This window comes from Canis aureus, chromosome 2, assembly GCF_053574225.1.
Source record: "Canis aureus isolate CA01 chromosome 2, VMU_Caureus_v.1.0, whole genome shotgun sequence".
Taxonomy (NCBI): Eukaryota; Metazoa; Chordata; class Mammalia; order Carnivora; family Canidae; genus Canis; species Canis aureus.
Genome location: NC_135612.1, coordinates 4,530,880 through 4,538,541, shown reverse-complemented (window position 1 = coordinate 4,538,541; position 7,662 = coordinate 4,530,880). Strand labels below are relative to the sequence as shown.

The window sequence follows — 7,662 nt, the reverse complement described above, 5'->3', positions numbered from 1 at the left end:
CTTACCCAGTTTCCTCCTCACTAATTGGTTCCAATTGGGTCACTTTCCAGGTTGACCAGATATCCAAAAGTTTTCTGTCTCTGGAACACAATATTTATGCATTAGGGAGGTTTAAGGGTAATGGGGTAGGAATGCCATTTCCTTGAGGGCTAGAACAGTGGTTCTCAAACTGTAGCCAGCATCAGAATCACCCGGAGGGCTTGTTACAACATAGATTGCTGGAACCAATCCCAGAGTTTCTGATTGAGTAGGTCTAGGGTAGGACTAAGAACCCACATTTCTAACAAGCTCCCAGGTGCTCCTCTGGGGAGTCCAGGTGGCAGGCCACTATTCAGGACCAGGGGTCTCAAGCTGGTTGCACATTATTGTCACCTGGGGAGGTTTTTAAACTCCAGATGCCCAGACCAGTAACATCAGAATCTATGGTGGTTATGACTAGGCTTCAGTATCGTTTTTTTTAAAGCTCCCCCATAGACTCCAAGGTGCAGCCCAGGTTGGAAAGTACCATCCAATCTCATAGTGGTTCTCAGCACAGGCTATACATTAGAGTAACCGAGAAAGTTTTTTTGTTTTTAATTTAGGTATAATTGGCACACATAAAAATTACCCTGCTAATGGGTCCAAGTTAGTGGTTCTTATTCACAAAGTTGCACGGCAACCACCACCACTATCTAATTACACAGCATATTCATCACCATCTAGGGAGATTTTAAACAACATTCTGATACACGGGTTCTACTCGCAGGAGATTCTGATTTAACTGGTCTACTGGGTAAAAGCATCAGTGTTTTTGTAAATTCCTCAGGTGGTTCTATTGCCTAGCTAGGGTAGAGAACCACAGTTTCTTAGTTTGGTTACAGACCTTCCAACACTGTTTAAGGAATTAATACTTATTTAGGGAGTTTCATTGGCCCTGTCAGGGATGTTGTAAATATAGAGGAACTAGCACACATTCTGTCTAGACTCCTGCTTGTCCATTAAATGTCCTCACCATAACACAAGGGAAGCATCATCCCTGATTTCTATCTCTTGGAGCAGAGAGTTAGGGGGCCTTTATCAGATAGATCTGGAGGTGACTGTTGGTGAGCCTGGCTCTACTGCCTGCAGTACTTCCTTGCAAACCCAAGTCCAGTTCTGGAGACTACAGGAGCCTCTGGAGGGCTCAGTGGGCCCTCAAAAGTACTCAGAGCTGCTAGTAAATTTTTAAACATTTGCTTCTGTATTTTTAAGAAGCTCATTTTGTAGAGACCTTTGGTCTGACATTATTTCAGTGTTGGCCTTTTGCCGTTCAAGGCACAGAAACAGTTTGAGTCTGGGGTCCTGCAGCTGTTAATTGCCAGATTTTGGATAAAAAATTCTGAGCTATAGTTGAGAGATGTTCATAATTAAGGAAAATCGTGTATTGGGCACATTCATCTCTGGAAAATGGATTCAGTGGAAAGATCATGAGATTTTTATGTCATGCAATATGGATTCAATCCCCGGTTCTGGCCCTTGCCGCTAATGTGACCTGGGCAAAAAATGAGCGCTTACAATCTACAAAAGGAGAAACCAATAATAATAATAATTAATAATAATAATTAATAATAATAAATAATACCTAACTCACCTTTAATAATACCTTTACATATTTTTGTGAAAATCGAATGGTATAGCTCAAAAAATGGTATAGTTCACATGAAAATGCTTTATATACTATGGCACCATATAAATGATTATGCTTTAGGATATAACTAGACGGATAGACATATGAAAGGAAGAGAGAATGCATAATTTATAAATTAAGTTGATTTCTTTTGATGTGTAGACAGTTTGAACCTTAGGACCTCAGGAGCAAAAGGCTACTTCCTCCATAGATCATTTAAAAACAGTTATTGCCTGAAATCTGGATAATGAAACCTCATTTAAACGTTTTATGGAGAAGGAGATCCTAAATTAGTATCCTTTAAGTCATCTTTTTCCCCCCACTTTCCTTTTTTTGGGGTCTTTGCCTATACAGAATTAATTATGTTTCCTTACTCTTAGTATTTAAAATTGGTGCAAGACCCTCCTTTTAATTTATTCTTCTCCTTCATCCTTATCCCTGATCCCATTTCCCATCCTTTCATAGATCCCCATTCTTTTGTTTGCAATATGGATGCTTCCAATCCACCTTCTATACCTTTGTTTATGTGTCTACATGTGTAGTTGTAAAAATATTGCTTGGCATGTGTGAAATTGTTTCTAGGCATTTACACATTTCTTATTTTGCTATAAACCTCATTTATTTCCTGTAGCAGTATGTTTATTTTATTTTACCATGGTAAGAACATTTATATGAGATTTACCTTCTTAACAAATTAAGTGTATAGTACATTTTTGTCAACTATAGGTACAGTGTTGTACACCAGATCTCTTGAGCTTACTCATCTTGCTTAACTAAAACTTTATGCCTGTTGATTAAAAACTACCCATTTGGGATCCCTGGGTGGCGCAGCGGTTTAGCACCTGCCTTTGGCCCAGGGCGCGATCCTGGAGACCCGGGATCGAATCCCACGTCGGGCTCCCGGTGCATGGAGCCTGCTTCTCCCTCTGCCTGTGTCTCTGCCTCTCTCTCTCTCTGTGACTATCATAAATAAATAAAAATTAAAAAAAAAAAATAAAAAATAAAAAATAAAAACTACCCATTTTTCTCTTTTTCCAGTCTCTGCAACCACCATTCTACAATTTGATTCTATGAATCTATTTTAGATATCTCATAAAAGTGGAATCATGCAGCATTTGTCTGTCTATAACCGGCTTATTTGACTTAGTATGGCATCTTCACAATTCATCTGTGTTGTCACATATTGCAGGTTTTTCTTCTTTTTAAAGGCTGAAGAGTCTCCATTGAATGTATATACCATTGTGAGATCCAGTTGTGCTATTATATGAAGATTGAATTGATTTTCTTTTGTTCACTGCATATTATTCCATCTTAGACAAGTACTCTATCATACTCTTCCCCTAGTGAGGGGCACACATGTTGCCTCCAACCCCCACCACTAAAAACAATCATGCAGTGACCTCTCTGAATGTCTCCTGTACACCGTTATACCAAGAGTGGAGTTCCTGAATCACGGGGGATATGCAAACTTAGTATCACTAAATCCTGCCAAATTGCAATCCAAAATGATCACACCAGATTACGCTCCCACCTGGTCTGTAAGAAGGTTCCTATTGCCCCATATTTTTGCTGGCAGGTGATATATTCAGTGCTTAAATTTTGCCAGTATGAATAATATCAGATGATATCTCCTGATAGTCTTAATTAACATTTTGTATTATAAGTGAAATTAAACATCTCCTCAAATTTTTTTTTTTAATGATTAGATTTTCAGTGAATTGCCTATTCATATTTTTTACCCATTTTTCTATCGGGTTTCTGTCTTTTCCTTGTAAATTGTTGAGAGTTCTTTATATAGTCTAGAAACTAATGGTTTGTCTGTCATAGATGTTAAAAAGATCTTCCAGTATGTGAGTCACTTTTTAATATTGTATATAGGGTCCCTTGTTCAATAGGAACTTTGAATTGTTTTGATATAGCCAAACTCCATCCTTAATTCTTTTTAGGGATTGTACTTTGAGGGTTACTTTTAAGACATCCTTTTCTACCTAAGGTCCCAAAGGTTCTCATTCAGGGTCTGCTTCATAACTTTATTATTAATTTTTCACTTGTTCTTTTACCAGTAGTATATTGCTTTAACTGTGATAGTTTTTCCTAATGTCTGTAGTATTTCTTAGTATCTGCTTAGGTCAAGCTCCTTATTTGCTCTTCTTTTTTAAAAATTGTCTTAATTGTTTATGGTCCTTTATTGTTCTACATTAATTTAAGAAGCAGTTTTACCCAGTTTTCCCAAAATATTCCACTGAAATTTTTATTGTAATTGCATGGAATTTTTAGATCAATTTATGGAAATCTACATCTTTAAATTATAAAGGTATCACATCATTTATATGTGTGACTTTCATTTATTCAAATCTTCCCTCTTTTTTTTTTAATTTGGAATTTTAATTATGTACATAAATAGCAACATGGGAACGAGTAATTCTAATGCTGGACATTATTTCTCTAGGTGAAAGGATTTCCAATTAGTCCACTTGTAGTATGGCATCACACAAGATAACAAAGAAGCCTAGAATAGTTTTTCTGAAGAAGAAAGCCAATTTACCACATTCAGAACTGACTTCTCTGCTATTCTTCAGTAGAAAATGCATGGAGTTTCCAATGTTTACCTATAACTGATTAAAATGGGCAGAGCATGGAGCATTCTACTTATTTCCAGGTGAATTCTTCACATTTCCTGGCTGGACAAATACAATGGCTTGTTGTGGATAATAAAGAGAGGCAGCTAGTCCCATGAGCCCAGGTGGATGCACCAGCTTCTTTCTTTCTTTTTGACCCTCTAGCCAAAAGAAGTCCAACAATGCCAGCAAAACCAATAACACCAAGTCTTGGAAAAAATCCAGGAGGTGCATTTTGGAGATATTCATAGCTGTCTAGCCCCCATTGAACTAAGCTCTGCATCCTGGGCTTCGTTTGTGAGTACATTTCCTGACACCAGCTTGTATATGGCTTGCAATAATGTCAGAGATGTGAAATGCTTTCTTCAAGCTGGGTCGTTGGCTCCTCCACATATTTAGATTGACTCTCAGGAATGGAGTAGAGTGAAAGCTCATTAACCTTCACAGTTTTGTGAGGTGAGTCCCTTTTAAGTGATGCATAGACTTTAAAGGTGAGCAGACTCAGGCTGGCTGGCCCCAGAGACAGCCGAATTACCTTGAACATGTTGCTGACAGAGGTGGCTCCAGCGGGGTCCTTCCCTCTTCTTTTAAATTTAAATTTTCCTCTATAAGGACCATCATTAGGCCAACTCATAATTTTTAGCGTTTGAGTTATTGTAAATAATGTTTTATTTTCCATCACATTTTCTAATTAGTTATTGCTGGTATAAAGGACCGCTGTTTGTCTTTGTTTAATGATATTTGTATTTCTCAACCTTGCTAACCTTGAACTCCCTTATTAATTTTCATAGTTTGTAACTTCTCTTGTACTTTATTTTTTTTTAAGATTTTTATTCATCCATTCAAGAGAGGCAGAGATGTAGGCAGAGGGAGAAGCAGGTTCCCTGTGGGGAGCCCGATGTGGGACTCAATCTGATCCGGGGACTTAGGGATCACACCCTGAGTCAAATGCAGATGCCCAACCGCTGAGCCACCCAGCCATCTATCTCTGTGCTTTAATGTAAACTATTATATAATCTACAAACAAGGGCAATTTTGTCTTCACCCTTCCAGATTTTTTTCATTATTTTAACTTATTGTCTGATTGTACCCGCCAAAACCTCCAGTAATAGGATGATTAGTTGCATTCGAAGAAATTAGTCTTGTCTACTTCTAGACCCAGTTGCATTGTGGCATGAAATCCACTATCATATATTCTTGATTAAGAATGTGGTAGGGTTTCCCATAAACCTTTTGTATACCTGTGGTAGGGAATGGGGAGGAAGCAGAATCAGGCCGAGAAGGAAATACATGAAAAGTCCTAATAGGGACACCTGAGTGGCTCAGCAGTTGAGGTCTGCCTTCGGCTCAGGGCGTGATCCTGGGGTGTCAGGATCAAGTCCCGCATCAGGCTCCTTGCATGGAGCCTGCTTCTCCCTCTGCCTGTGTCTCTGCCTCTCTCTCTCTTGTCTCTCGTGAAGAAATAAATAAAATCTTTTTAAAAAAAAGGTCCTAATAAATACTTACAAAGCCAGGGACTCCTACCAAAAGCTGAGTAATTATGGTCAAGGTGCATTTTGATTTTACATGTACTTGAGTGCTTCCTCTAATCCAAGTTAGGTCCCTTTCCTTCTTTTCCCTCTAATCTCTTACACTTTAAAAGTGCTCTGGAAAAAAACTACTATGATTAAATTTCCCCAAACTCCTCCTCATCATGTGCCCATTGGCCCTGCTGTCTCTTCCTCCCCCCATCCTTCTTGCCTACTCTATTAGGCAACTATCTCTCTCAGAGATAGTAACTCTCTTATCTCTCAGAGAAAAAAAACTTATCTCTCAGAGGAAAAAAAAAAAACAACCCTTCCTATTGGGGAAGAGGGAGACAGAATATTGAAATAACAAGTGGGAGCAGCAAAAGGGCTCTGAACATTCCCTTAGGTAATTTGCATCCTTTTTGCTTATCTGATTCGGCCCATTGGGGCAGATCATTAGATATTCAGGTAGAAATGTTTGCAAAACTTCAGTTCCTTTGGCTCTATATGCCTCTGCCCTACCAGTCTAATCATGGTTTGTTCCATATACATCGACTTCCATCACTGTTGTGTCCTACTTAGGCAATCTAACATAGATTTATTTATTTATTTATTTATTTATTTATTTATTTATTTATTTATTTATGTATTTATTTAGCTGTATCGCACTGTTGATCCATTTTGAAATTACACTTAACTAAGCTTCCAGTGTTACCCAGTTATTTGTATAATTAATTTTTGGATCTAATTCAAAGATTCTACATTTGTTCTTTTTAAAATTCCATTTCGATGCTCTAGCTTATGAAGAGTTTTAGAGACTTGTCTCTGTTATCCAACATTCTATCTAGTGCTCCAATCATCTTGTCATCTGTAGAATTTGATAGGAAGGCCATCAGTGTGCTCATCCAGACCTTTGATAAATATGTCAAAAAGGACAGGGCCAGGGAAGGACCCCGAGGCACACCACTATAAAATTTCCTTCAGGTTGACATGGAATTAGCATTCTTGGACATGACTCTTCAATTATTGATGAAGTCACCTGACTGTACTTGCATCCATCCCACATTTCACATGTTATCCACAAGGATTTCCTGAGAAACACTGTCAGATTCCTTGCTGAAATACTAACACACTGTGTGTGCAGCACTTCCTTGACCCACCTGATTAGTAAACCCATGTATTATTCAGTTCTACTTCAATTTCAAATGACAGAATTTCAATTTAAACTACATTAGGCAAAAGATATCATTTATAGGTTCACTTAACTGTATATTCTATGCCCTCAGAGGACTGGTTCTCTCTACCATCCTTTGTGTTGGCTTCATTCTTCTGCCATCTCTCCACTCCTGACATCAAGATGGCCACCAGCAGTTAGAGGGTTTTTCTCCCAATTGCTCCTCTAGCATCTGAGAACTGAGATTCATTGTCCCTGACAGGATCATGAGCCCATCTGTAAACCAAAACCAGAGATGTGATGATCAGGGTGGCCAGCCCTGGGTCATTTGAGGCTGTTCCACCCAAATTACAGGAACCGAGAAAACCTCAAAGATAATGATGCTATCAAAGGAAGGACAAATGGATATTTCCTACACTTAAGAAAAATGTTTTACTTCTCAGTGCTACCTCCTGATCATATTGTTCCAGAAATTTATCTCCTGAGAATATTGGTACCCACACTTCAAGGATCACTCACATTATATCTACATTTATATAACCAGTTATTTATCTATAACTATAACTATATACATATATACAGATAATTATTATGCAGTTGAAGTGATGCACTGCTTGGATAAACAATGCATCACCAGAAGTTTAGTTCCATAGGGATGAGTAATAAGTGTTCTTCATTCTGCAGCTGGTCAACTGACTTCAAACCCACTTACCACAG

The 7,662-nt window shown here is 38.2% G+C and overlaps 1 pseudogene; it reads right to left on the bottom strand.

Annotated features, from left to right (window-relative positions):
- Window positions 1-4,229: 4,229 nt before the first annotated feature.
- On the bottom strand, window positions 4,230-4,807 carry LOC144290021 (MICOS complex subunit MIC26 pseudogene; annotated as a pseudogene).
- Window positions 4,808-7,662: the final 2,855 nt, after the last annotated feature.